Genomic DNA, 14361 nt, shown 5'->3' with positions numbered 1-14361 from the left:
TTGAAATCTTGTGATTTTGGGTGTTTAGGGATACTCCAACATGGATTCTAAGTGAGTTCTATCCCTACTTCATATGGGCTGAGGTAAGAAGTGCTCAAACCCTTGTGATTTGTCATTTTTATGAGCCCTAGGTTGATGTATGTATGTGATATTGGTTATGTTAGTGTATTTGATGATCTTGGTGCACAATTGGGAGATTGGTGTTGCTTGAGGAGCTTTGGTGAGGCTTAGGGCTAAGGTTGGTGGAGACTTCTAAAGAAGAGGCTCAATTGATTTGGCTACAAGAGGTACGGTTTAAGTTTCATTTAAGTACCGTGTGGTGTGATGAGAATTCCTAGGCTAGATGCCCCTAGGATTAAGTTTGGATTGTGTAAATGGTTGATGCTAATATGCATAGTTGGTATGTAATGTGAATTGATGATTGGGTTGAGAATTGTGTGGCCTTGTATGCTTGGTGTATTGAAAATTTGATGTATTGGGTAATGAGTATTAATTTGTGGTTTATGCATTTAAATTGTGAAATTGGGCCGGAGGCCGTAAATTTTGGGCCGGAGGCCGGAAAGAGGTAAGGGAGGTAAGTTGATGTGTGCATTGTATGATGACACAAGTGATTGGATGAATTTCATATAATGAATATATGAATGATTGGGTTGGTTATTGGATAATGAGGTTTGAGGAGTTGAAGTGTGGAAATTGGTAATTTTGGGTGAAATTGTATAGATGAGGTATGTTTGATTTTGGTTGAGATATATTATGTGGTCATATATGTGAGTATGATTATTGATGCCTTGATGGTATGATAATGCATGAGAGATATATATGTTGTGATATATGCTTGAGAAATGATTAAGGTTGATTTGGGGGTGAAACCACGTGATAGTGAGTATGATATTGGTTATGTATAATGATGGTTGATTGGAAATAGTATTGTTGGAAATTGGGATGAGGAAGGATGTATGACATGTTGATATGTTTGTAATTTAGCCATTTGTTTGAAATGGATAAAGATGGTTATATGGCGGTTTTGTGAATCGTGGTAAAGTGTTAATGTATGAGTTGAGGAGGCTTGATGTTAATTTTGATATATTTTGATTGGTTTCAAAAAGGGTTGAAATTGGCATGTTTTGGTTGATTTTGAAAAGAGTTGAAAATGGCTTGTTTTAAAAATGGCACTTTGTGGTTTTGTATGAAAAACATGGTTTTTGGGCATACTTTGACGGGACATAACTTGGACTACGGATCTCTGTTTTGTGCCAAATCTGTTTAGAAATGAAATTGGATCCGGGATGTCCATGCCGTTCGAAGAACGGGTGAAAAACGATTTAAAATGAGAAAGTTATGTCCGTCAGAAGATTGGGGGTTGAATCTGTGAATTCTGCAGCTTTTAACTTAGAAAATTTTTAGCAGAATGACCCTCCACGCGTAGGCGCACTTGGCGCGTACGCGTCGTTCTTCAAGAAGGCACCATCCACGCGTGCGTGTGGTGTGTGCGTGCGCGTCGATGCGCTGCACCCATTGCCCAGCCATTTTCCCGAGAGTTGTGCCAGTCTTGTGCTTGGGGCGCAAGTGTACCCACGCGTACGCGTGGCTGACGCGTACGCGTCGTTGTCTATTTTTTTAATCCGCGCATCCGCGTGAATGGCGCGTATGCGCCGATGAGTTTTGTGGCCATCCACGCGTGCGCGTGGAGTACGCGTACGCGTGGCCCTGTTTTCATGCCAAAGTTGATATTTGAGTTTTAAAAGCCAAATCTCATACTTCTAAGCCTCCGATCTCACCCCTTATGTATTAAATCATTATGATATGCCTAGCAATGAGAAAGGAGCTAGGGGATGTGGTAACTTGCGAGTGAAGCAAGGGAAAAAGTTATGATCAATGATGATCAACGATGATTATATGAGATATGGAGGATGACGGTGGGAGTACCGTGTATGCCATGAGCCGAAGGGCTATATTTATTGATAAATGGCTGGTTCTTGATTGGACCATGAGCCGGATGGCTGAGTTATTGCCGGGTCACGGCAAAGCCATTATTGATTATGGCTGAGAATAATTGCATATATGATTAATGAATGAATGTGTTAAATGGATAATAATGGAAGATGTTGAAATGTGATGTGTAACCCCGGGTAGTAGGCAGTGGCGTTGTCCACTTGCTCCGGGTGTGAGACGGAAAAGGATGTTTATGATAAATGAGTTTAATTATGGAGTTTTGAATGAATGTATTTGTGATACCTGGGTAGTAGTAAGGGTTGTGGTTCGTCCCACTTGCTCCAGGTTAATGTTTGAGATTTGATAACAATGAGGATTGATAATATGAATTGAGATTGAATGAATATATGTTTGAGATACCTGGGCAGTAGCAAGGGTTGTGGCTCGTCCCGCTTGCTCCGGGTTAATGTTTAAGATACCTGGGCAGTAGCAAGGGTTGTGGTTCGTCCCACTTGCTCCGGGTTAATGCTTAAGATACCTGGGCAGTAGCAAGGGTTGTGGTTCGTCCCACTTGCTCCAGGTCAGAGATTGTGACGCCTGGGTAGTAGCCGCAGTAGTGGTTGTTCCACTGGCTCCAGGTTGAGCTTTTAAACACCCGCCTGGGTAGTAGCCGCAGTAGTGGATGTTCCACTGGCTCTGGGTTGAGCGGGTAGTAGCAAGGGGGTTGTAGCTCAAACTTACTTGCTCCGCAAGGGGTGTTTCTGTCCAATGGTTAGCTACCAGGACATGTCGGGTTGGCTATATAACCGACAGATGATATCATCAGCCATAGGGCAGGCATACATCATTTGCATATGTTTGAATTGTTTGGGTTTGCCTATTTGTTTTGGATTTCTATATCATATATGCTATGTTACCTGATTACGTGCTACTTGTTCTACTTGTACCTTATTTGTGTATTACTTGTCTGTATTGCTTGTGTTTGTACAACTGAGAGATCCCTCATGTTGGTGTCGGTGGATGTTGGTGGCTGTTCTTGATGAGATGAATTGATAATGCGATTGCATGATGATGATGATTTTTGAATGAGATAATTTAAGCCCCCTGGGTAGATGCAGTGATGTGATTTCACTAGCTCCAGGCGAGGGTATGATGTATTGATATAGAGTTGCTGAGGCAGAACAACTGATGATGGTTTTGCTTATGATTCTGAGTCTGATTTGTGGAAGAATCAGCGAGTTGGGAAACATGTGTAATATGAACTAGATTTAGTATCCCCTTACGACAGATGCCTATTTATGGATTAGTGAGAATCTAGGCTGGATACTTGGTGAAAAGGAGTTTAGGATGCTTAGTGAGTTTTTATTGCAGTGCATTGTATTTATTTGGCACTTTTACCGTACTGGGAACCCATGGGCCCGGGGTTCTCATTCTGTATATATCTCTTGTTTTTCAGATACAGGTTCAGGTGCTCAGAAGTGAGCTGCGGTTCGTCTGAGAGACGGCGAAGATATTTATTTTCTCTACTTGTATTTTGCTTAGAATCTCTCCACCTTTGTTTTGAAAGGATTATATTATGTGTTGAACTCTTTTGGAACTTGCCTATAGAGGCTCTTATGTTTCCTTTGGGAGAGATTAGGATGTACTGTTGTCAACTACTTTCATACTGTACCCTAGCCGGCCTAAACCTCGCGGGTCGCGACTAGTGGCTATTACTTATGTTATATATATCTATCTGTTATCTATCTCTTAATCTCCTTTATGCCTTGTCCGTATATCGCTTTCGGCTTCACGTTCTATCTTTTCGTTGTTGAAACGTGAGTGATACGTCTTCGCGATTTTATTTCTACTCTTTTCAGGCTTCTCGATTAATACTCCTTTCGAAATTACCTATATTTATATATTAAAAATCCACCTGAGAGTCGTACCACCGTAATATCATTGACTTATGACTCGAGCATAAGGATTTGAATATTAGGGTGTTACATTGTCTGTGGTATTCTGAGTAGGATCTGGGATGGGATGACTGTGACGAGCTTCAAACTCGCGAGTGTTGGGCGTAGTGACAGACACAAAAGGATCAATGGATCCTATTCCAACATGAGTGAGAACCGACAGATGATTAGCCGTGCGGTGACAGTGCATTTGGACTATTTTCACTGAGAGGACGGATGGTAGCTATTGACAACGGTGATCCCCCAACATACAGCTTGCCATAGAAAGGAGTATGAAGGATTGGATGAAGGTAGTAGGAAAGGAGAGATTCAGAAGGAATAATGCATTTCCATACACTTATCTGAAATTCCCACCAATGAATTACATAAGTATCTCTATCTTTATTTTCTGTTTATTTATATTTTAATTATCAAAGCTTCATAACCATTTGAATCCGCTTGACTGAGATTTACAAGATGACCATAGCTTGCTTCAAGCCGACAATCTCTGTGGGATCAACCCTTACTCACGTAAGGTTTATTACTTAGACGACCCAGTGCACTTGCTGGTCAGCTGCACAAAGTTGTGTATCATGATTTCGTGTACCAGCCTCACTGTCAAAAAAGTTTCTTAAAGGCTTAGATACAAGTTGAGACCCTCACCTAGGAAAAATAAGATAATGTAATGTCTCCTATTTAATTAAAGTGGATCAAATCTTCAAAAGAGGAGTGTATCTTCTACGTTAAGTACGATCAAATTTCATTTGTTCTTTCAAACTTGCACGAATCAATTATCAAACTTTAGACATCAAGTCTACATAAAGGGGACCTTGAGTTTCCCCTGGTAGGTTACAACTTCCAAAAAGCTTTCACTTATTACTGTCTTGAGGATTGAACTGTCTTTACAACTATTCTCATCGCCTTACACACATACGTTGGAAATTCTGTTGGGTACCCAAAAAATATTGTGTTTAAGAAATGTCGTTTGAACATTAGTACCATTTGTGGGGACCATTAGAAGATCGTCAACAAAGCCATAGATGAAGGCTCAGGAAACTATTCCGCCGCTAGTAATGGCATGACAACGCTTATCATCAACAGACACACACACAACCTAGTTGCTAATATGGCACCACAAGTTACAAGCTTTGAAATAAGAGGTGGCAACGATTCAAAGATACCTGCTCAAACAAATCCGAAAAGTGATCTCCTGTGCTAACTCAAGAAGAAACTACTGCAGTGAAATATCTATCCCCATGCAAGATAGGTACTAGAGAGTAGTCTTTTTAGCACACGAGAATCAAGCTTGAAAACGGTAATTAATCTAACGATCATAAAAGGCGTGAGAACTCCTATGATTGAAAAATGACAAAAGATATCAAAGGGATTTCAAATTACACCGATGAGAGTCGAGGTAATGAGAGAAACCCCGTTCATAGAGGAAGTCCTCTGGTTATATGTTATTAAGGTTTTCGTGATATTAATGTTTTAGGATTGAGTTCTGAGGTTACATGTTACAATTAAAGCTATTTCAGTTGTTGCGAAAGTAAACGGAGCTGTGGATGTAGCTGCCGCTGATTGCGGGCCGAGAGGAAGAAGGTTTCTTGACGCATTTGGTTTATGGTTTCAACTTTTCGAGGTAGGGGTTTTTCTAAAGACTTATTTTATATTTCGACATTGTTATAAATGGATATTGATTTAGAAATATATTTTGGTGATGATGTAAGTCTTATGTATTGTTTGGTCTATCTTGGATGAATATGACGGTTTATTGGATTGAATTACATATTGATTTTGCTAAACTGGTGATTGTTGGATTGGTTTTCTGGAGTTTTGAAAATGGGTTTGATCTATTAGAATTGACTTAATTTTGGAATTGGTTTGATTTGGAAAAGGTTTAGATGGGACCCGAGAATGGTAGCAAAGTTCGAGTTTTAGGAGAGATGCTGTCGAAATTTCGTTATAAAATTTAAGACTTTGTTTAAAATGTTATTTAGAGAAAATTTAGAATTTTGAGAAATTGTATTATCTGATTTTGGATTTACTAAGAAAAAATGAATTATGCTATGATTTTGAGTTATGGAGAAAAGCATTTTTGTTGAGTTTTATTTATTAAGAAAAATAATATATTTTGAATTCAATTTATTTAGAAGATAATTACCTTTCGACTTTAATGTATTTAAGAAAAGTATTTTGTTTTGAATTCGATTTAAATATGAGGAGACTTATGTTTTGAATTTGATCAAAGAACTACATTCGGAGGAGTTTTTAGTGAACTTAAAAGTAATTGAATTTTGATTGATCAATTTTGTTTTTGTGACGACTTGGAAAGAGCTAAAGTATTCTTAAATTTTGATTTAGCAACACGGAACAATTTTTGAGCCTTTGAGAATATTTCAAATTTAAGAATGAAACTGAAATTGGTTTTGTTTTAAATGATTTGGTTTTGGTTTAAGTTTCACTTTGATTGATTCAAATTTAAAAGCTATGATTTAAGAATCTTTAATGAATTTAAGGAAATAAAATTAGTTGTTCTCCCCTAAAGTCTTGAGACCTTGCTGTGGATTTTAATTAACAACTCTTGATTTTAAAGTAGTTAAGTGAATGGTTCAAGAATGAATGATTTTTGAGTTTTTCAAAGAGATTTATAATTGATGTGATTTTAAAGTTGTTTGGCGTTTTTGGAGAATGTTACCAAAAGTAGTTTTGGTTTTAAAAGGGATTGATTTGAGGAAAAAGTGATTCTTGGCGAGATGTAAACTGAATATGTTTTGTTTTTGAAAGAAAATGAGCCAAGAATGATTTTGAAATTAGGATAAAGATGAGTTTTGTTTTGATTGAGATGCGATCTGTAAGTCGCAAGAGTGTGTCGAGCACTATATCACTGGGTAGTGTGTGTAATACCCTCACTACCAAAAAGTCACGCTTCCGGCTGCGCCACTCTGATAGCAAGAAGTATTACGACTACTTTATATACTTAATATTAAAATAGGAGCCTGTGGCTCAACACCGTGACGCTGATTTACTTGAAAACCAGAAATAAATACTTTATCTTAAAAATAAACAGGCATAGATTCATATACAAGACATCTTACACAATATCTTATTATATATATATATAACATACAACTCCTATCCCTCTTACAAAAATTTATAATAACAAGGACGAGGGAAGAAAATAATCTAAGTAATACAACAACATATAAACCAAACGCAGTGTAACTCTTCTTAATGCCTTTTCATCTGGTTCCTGAAAAGATAAAGCTGTAAGGGGTGAGAACCTAACCACACGGTCTCACCACAGAGTTTCAAAGTTGTCATAAGAAGATATTTAATAAGAAAATTGTTCTCAAACTCATTGATTATCATTTCCTTATGAATCTTTTAAAAACCAATAGGTAAATCGTTCAAAACCTTTTCAAAGAAAATGTTTAATCTTTCAAAAATCTGAAACATTTCTTTTCTTATAGGAAAATCTCAATCAGAAACCAACCACGCAATCAAACAACACAATCATTAATCCAGCACCAAAGTTCATTCTCAAATGTAGCACGCCAAGACAAACACAAGCAAGACAGACAAGGAAAACACAAATAGGTAGCAGTTACAGCAAATAGTTCAAGTAGCAGTTAAGAACAGTTTAGCAATTAGACAAACCAAAACAAGTTCAAACCCAAGCAAAGCATACAAATGCATATGATGCATGCCTGTCCTATGGCTGATGAGGCTCATCTGCCGGTTATCCAGCCAACCCGACAAGTCTAAATTGTACTTAGACTTCCCCCGACGTGCATCCCCAAGAGTCTATGCATAGCTTTTCCTCAAATTATCAATATAGCTCAATGAGGGTAACATTCCCGAAAATTTATATAGTGCCCGGTCACACTTACGTCGTAGGATCAACAGAGTATTGAGTTTTCAACCTGGTACACGTGGTGGCAAGCCATGGTACTTTATCCAGAGAACCTCGTATCTCAGATAATTCAAATTCATAAGCCATATGAATAATTCAAAGTTCATATCTCAACATTCTCAACATTCTCAACATCATAATCATTCATTAATTCAAATCTCATTTCCAAATTCATTCAAAAACCATATTTCAAAGAATCCTCATCATCCTTCTTTCCGTTCCGTTCACTAACAATTCTCAATCCAAAACAGAACTTTTCCTTTGATAAATGAAGTAATCTTAAATCATATAACGCTTAAAATTAAACCTTTTAAAATAACTACTTCAAATAAAACTTCTAATTTTATAAAATTTCGACAACATCTCCTCTAAAACTCAGATTCTGCCACCCTTTTCGAGTCCCATCCAAACATTTCTCAAACCTTTTCTCAACCATTTCCAAATCTTAAATATTTTCCAGAGTTGAGCCAGTTCCAATACCAAATTATTTTTAAATCAAACCAATTCCAATAGTAAAACTCTTTTTAAAATCAAATCAGCTCAAACATTAAATTATTTATAAAATTAGGCCAACTCAAAAATCAAACCAACCCCCGGAATCAATTTATTTTCATATCTCAAATTATTTCCAAAATCGATTCATTTATATTACCAAGTAAACTCCAAAACCAAGAAAATCCACCTTTCATAATAATCAAGTAAATAACATTTCAAATTGGTTTTTATTAACAACCATACACCACTCACGCAATCAAACACCCAATAATCCAGTCAAACAAACCATCACATCTACAAGACAAATATAATCACAGAAGTATATCTTTTTGTATCAATATCTATTTATCATAACTTTGTAATGTAAAATAGATTTTAAGAAAAACCCCTACCTTAAAAGTCAAAACCTTTAAGGGTTAACGCATCAAGGGTCCCTTTTTAGTCTTAACTCGCGGCAGCAACCACAAGAAACGAAGAAGGATGACACCGCAATAGCCTCTATTTTAATCATACAGTTTCCAGAACTCGACCCTAGCATATTAACATCATGAACTTCTCAAAATTTTATAGCAGAATAATAACGGCAAGAATTCCAAGGCTAGACTAAATTATCACTGTTAAAGAAAAAATGCCGCAATGGAGGGGCAGAAACTCCGGCAGCTACCTCAAGTGACGACAATAGCCCCAGGCTCCGATGACAGCAACTGTAAAAGCTCTGTAGTGACAACAATGTTCCAGGAATTCAGAAGAACGGAGATTAAAAATGAAACCCTTACCAACAGTGGATCCCAGTAACGGCAGTGCCATTTCCCGGCAACCAGGCACAACGGCGCGGCGAGGCTCGGCAACCCATCATCAACCACAGTGACAGGGCGTGCGACGGCGGTAGCGGCTTCACGCTGCACGACAGCACCTTCCCTTTCTCCACTGGAAATGCTCTCTCTCGCTCTCTGCTCCAGTGACGGCGATGTTCGCGGCTTCACTCGGCGGTGACATGCACAGCCCTGACGACGAGACAGCGCCGTCGTCCTTTCTCCCTCTATCTCTCCGTGTTCTGTTCGATGGCGACCCTGAGCTTCAGCGGCGGCGATAGCTTCAGACGGCTTCCTCTCCTGGTCGTGGTTGCAAGTTCGGTGGCAAAGGGTTCTTCAACGGTAGCGACACGAGCTCTCTCACTCCCCTCGCGTCGCGTCATTCCCTTCTCTCAGCAGCAGCGTCGACGAAAGCTTGGCGGTGATAGGACGGACTGGACGATGGAGGCGTGATGGTGAACTTGATGGTGGCATCGCGGACAAGCTCTCCTCCTCGGGTCACTCTTCTCCCCGTTCTCTCACTCCCTCTTCCCTTTTCTTTCTTTCTTTCTGTCTTTCTCTCTCTTAATCTATCTCTCTCCGTATATGTGTGGGTATGTTTGTGTGTTTGGGGTGGAGTGCTACTATATACAATGAATGATAATAATAATTAATTAAATCAATAATAAAATGAATGATGATAATAGTTAATTAAATCAATGATACTGAAGGCGATTAACGAAGCCTATTTCAAAAGCTACATTTGATTTTTATATAGCTATCAAATTTGAGGGGGAAGGGATTAAAGTTAAGGTTTGATTAAGGTTAGTAAATTTTAATTTGGAGATTTAGAGTTAATAAATTAGGATGATAGAATAAATGAAAACCAAATTTTAATCCAATAATAATATCTATAAAAAATACTATTTGATTATCAACTTAAAACTTATTTTTAAATAAATATTCTAATTCAATAATTAGAAGTAATAAAAATCAATTTCTTTTATAATCATAAAATAAAGTTAAAAATCTAATTATTCAACTTAAAGCATATAAAATTCTTATTATTATCCAATTATTAAAGTTCTAAATTATAAATAAAAAAATTACTTAATTTATATATAAAATCTCTTAAAATATAATTTTAACTAAATATAATAAATTATAAACAATTTATTATTTAATTTTGTAAAAATCCGAGATTTTACAGTGTGCTGGACATTATATCCCTGGGTAATGTGAGGATTGAAGTTGAGTATCCCGCTCACATTTTTTCGAGTTACAAGAGTGTGGCAATCACTATATCCTTTGGATAGTGTGTTGGACTTTATGTCCCTGGGAGTTCCCATTTTTATTTGTGACCAAAAGGCGATACTCTCATGGGGATGTGTCGGGTTAGCAGTTGAACCGGCAATGTGATATAACAGCCAATTAGGACCGACATTCATCATATGCACCTATGTGACATTGTTTGGGTGTGGATTTTGTAATTGGTTTGCCTATGTGAATAATTCTATTTAACTGCTAATTGCTATACCTGATGTAACTGCTCTTGATTGTATTTGAACCTCATTACTTGTGTTTGTGACTGGTTGGTTGGATTGTGGTGAATTGGATGTTGATTGAGTTGCTTGGGCTTGAGGCCATGGTTAATTTGGTGTTAGGCTGGAGGTCATGATTGGTTTGTGTTTGAAATTTAGTAACGTATGAAAAGTCAAGCTGGTTCAGCATAGACTTAATGAACCTATGCTTGGAATAGATTGGTTATTATTCATCCGGTCTAGGGAAATTTTTAATATCTTTATAAGAAAGGAAAAAGGTTTTGGATTTTGGATAATTAGCTGATGCTTCTTTTAAAAAGGTTTTGAATTTTGAATGTTAAAATTGGTTTTTGCAAAGGTACATAAGACGAACAACGATCATTGTATTTGAAAATAGTTTCTTTTATATATCTTGTTATAGCAATTCCTTAACCCTCTATTGAGAACCCTACAAAGGACGATGTACTCATCCCCCTACATATTTCTCTTTTTAGGATATGGATGAAGACATTTATAAAGATTTTATCTCTTTTTGCTTATACAATATTTTGTATCATCTTAGCTATTAGTTTTTCCTCGCTTTTATCTTTGTATTTTGTAAGAGGGATAGGCGTTGTGGTATGTAATGCTTGTAAGTTATTATTATATATGTATATATACTTTAAGTGTTGTATCTAGTTTGTATGTATGTATGTATGTTTTTAAGTTCAAAAGTATTTTGGGTTTCTTATTCGAAAAAAAAGTTTATACGGGTTCAAGTGTTAAAAAGGCTCCTATATATATATATATATATATATATATATATATATATATATATATATATATACATATATGAAAGTCGTCGTAATATCTATACTATCTGAGTGACGCAGCCGAAAGCGTGACATTATGGTAGTAAGGGTGTTACAATATATGATTATATTATTACATGACCAACATATATTATCATTTTGGGCTATCACTTGGCTAGTAATAATTTGCACCCATATTTACAGGTATTTATATACAAGAAATATATAATTTGTACTTATATTTATCAGAATTTGTACATATAAACAGTTTATACCCATATTTTTCAGAGTTTGTACACATAAATTAATAAAATTTATTTGTTGAAGATAATTTAATATTTATACTGGTTAAATGATGGCTAAAATTATAAAAAAATATGATAGTAATTCACATAAAGAAAACAAATGCAATCCAATATTACACCAATGTCCTAAATAGAATTAGGTTACATTGGGGTCCCGTTTGCATTTATATGTAAATCGAGTCAACCAGATTCGATTTACAGTTTTTCAAGCTAAATTAAATCAAATAGATTCGAATTAGTGTCACATTAATAAATCGAAGTTACTAGGTTTGCTTTAGTATGCATGCAACGTTGAAACAAGTTAGCCATGGTAAGGCGAATCAAGTTAGCCCAGTCACACATTGTAGGGTCTTTGGATCAGAGAATGTCAAACCAGTAATCAAACTTCACCTCAGTCTTGGCATAAGCAGCATTCACTAAAAACCTCATTGCATCCTTGCCCTTAAAACTCAGGGCAAAACTTGATGCCACGTGTCGGATACGAAATGCTTGGTAGGCACTAGGCGGAAGCCAACTGCCATCAGGAGCCTCTAATGTAGCCTTGATTCCGTTGTGCCTATCCGATATGACTAGAATACCTAGTTAAGGCATTATGTGATGTCGAATGTGAGACAGAAAAAATGACCACGACTTTGCATTCTTACCCTCTACAAGTACGAAAGTAATGGAAACAATGTTAGAATTTTTATCCTGAGCAATTGCAATCATCAGTGTATCCTCGTATTTACCGTACAAGTGTGTCCTATCAATACTAACCAACGATTTACAATGCCTAAAGGCCTCGATACACAGTGAAAATGTCCAAAACGGCTGATGGAAATAAGTTGATGACTCATCAACTTGCACACCAAGTCGCACAGGGCTCGTCTTCAACACTACAACACTACTTGGCATTGTTATCTGCATACCCAGTACCCATCTTAGCGACTCATTATATGACTCTTTTCAATCTCCATAAATATGCGCCACAACCTTTTGCTTAGCCAATCAAACCCTTTTGTAAGTTGGTCTGAATCCAAAATGTGCCTCTGTCGCAATCTACAATACCTTGATCGACACGGCCGCATAAGCTCTTATCATAAGCAGTATGAAAACAGATATAGCATGATAATCAAGCATCCAATGATTACTAGATATTGACGTGGCCAGACATGTATGAGATCTATTATACCTTTTTACCTCCCAAATACCCTTCTACTGGTGAAGAGTGATCCGAATCAACCATATGCAACCGTTGTCGAAATCCTTACACTTTCCATAGTTCTTGCAATGATCAGATTCCAGCATTCTGTACCCAATCTCATGGCGGATACTATAAGTCTTCACACTTAAGACGACTTCCTCTTTATTCTGAAATTGCTAACTAACTTAGAACTCAACTAGACCTCCTGCATCTTGTGTATCTCTGTCCCCAAATCCAGATGCTACATCCAGTAACTCCTATTATGTCATGGTCTCCAAGTCTAAAGTCGAAAAGTGCGGGGGGTATTATTGAGTTCCTGAACTAGATGTTCCACCACCCCCAATTGGAATACTTCTCCCAAGATCGTCATCGCTATCCTCATTAATAGTGGTGGGCTCCACATCATTATCATCATCTCGCAGTACATCTTCGACACCATTTGGTTCTCCACCCACCCCAGAAACTGGGATCATAACAGGAGTGCTAACCAGTGCAATAGCCAGCTGACCGAAAGGTCGATTATCACCTATTTGTCTATCACAATCACGGTTTAGATCGTGCGAACGACAGAGATGCAACCAAAACTGCCTCAGGTGAAATGACAGGCATATATGATGAAGCACCAAAAGGCATTAAACTAGAGGCTTCTGGCATTGCTAAAGATTGAGGATTCCGGTTTGATCCTCTTGAACTATAGACCACATCTCCAAACTTGGCCAATAACTCATGGATCCTCTCTTCGGGAAACTGACGACGATAGTGGAACAAAACTTGTAAATTTTCATCACTGTCTATCACGAAGGAATTGTACTTCACACCATCTCGTACAACAGAATCTCCACCCGTTTCATGCCATGTTGTCCCAGTTTTTGGATTTTAGTATATTGAAACTCAACGAAAGTCATAGAAGATTTGATAAAAATACTCGACGAATCTTTATCAGTAAATTTTATTCACTCGTATTTTTTTTCTTAATTGACCCTCTATGGTATACAAGAACTAAAAAACTATCATCACTAGCCATTGTGATTCCCACTATGATGAGGATTTAACGTTCTACTCCTATTTATATACGTAAGTATCATAGTAAATTGAATTAATTTAACTCGATTTATAACATTGGTTCATATATATATATATATATATATATATATATATATATATATATATATATCGAATTGATAATCCTTAGACACAAAAAAAAATCAAATCGATAAGCTTCAATTTAGTTATGTTGTACCACATGCAGTAAATGAATCCATTAAGTTCGATTTATATAGAGGAAGGCTAAATCGAATTGATTAAATTCAATTTACATAAACAAGGGGTAAATCGAATCGATTTGTTTCGATTTATATAGTTTTATTGTCAAATTCAAATATACATGTAATGTTGTTTTTAAGACTATTATGTAATATTGAACACCATTTTATTTCTTTATGTCATTTACCCAAAATATGATGACCCAAGAAGTTT

Source organism: Arachis stenosperma, chromosome 4, assembly GCF_014773155.1.
Source record: "Arachis stenosperma cultivar V10309 chromosome 4, arast.V10309.gnm1.PFL2, whole genome shotgun sequence".
Lineage (NCBI taxonomy): Eukaryota > Viridiplantae > Streptophyta > Magnoliopsida > Fabales > Fabaceae > Arachis > Arachis stenosperma.
The sequence above is the reverse complement of the archived record's forward strand: the minus strand, read 5'-3'. Positions refer to the sequence as shown.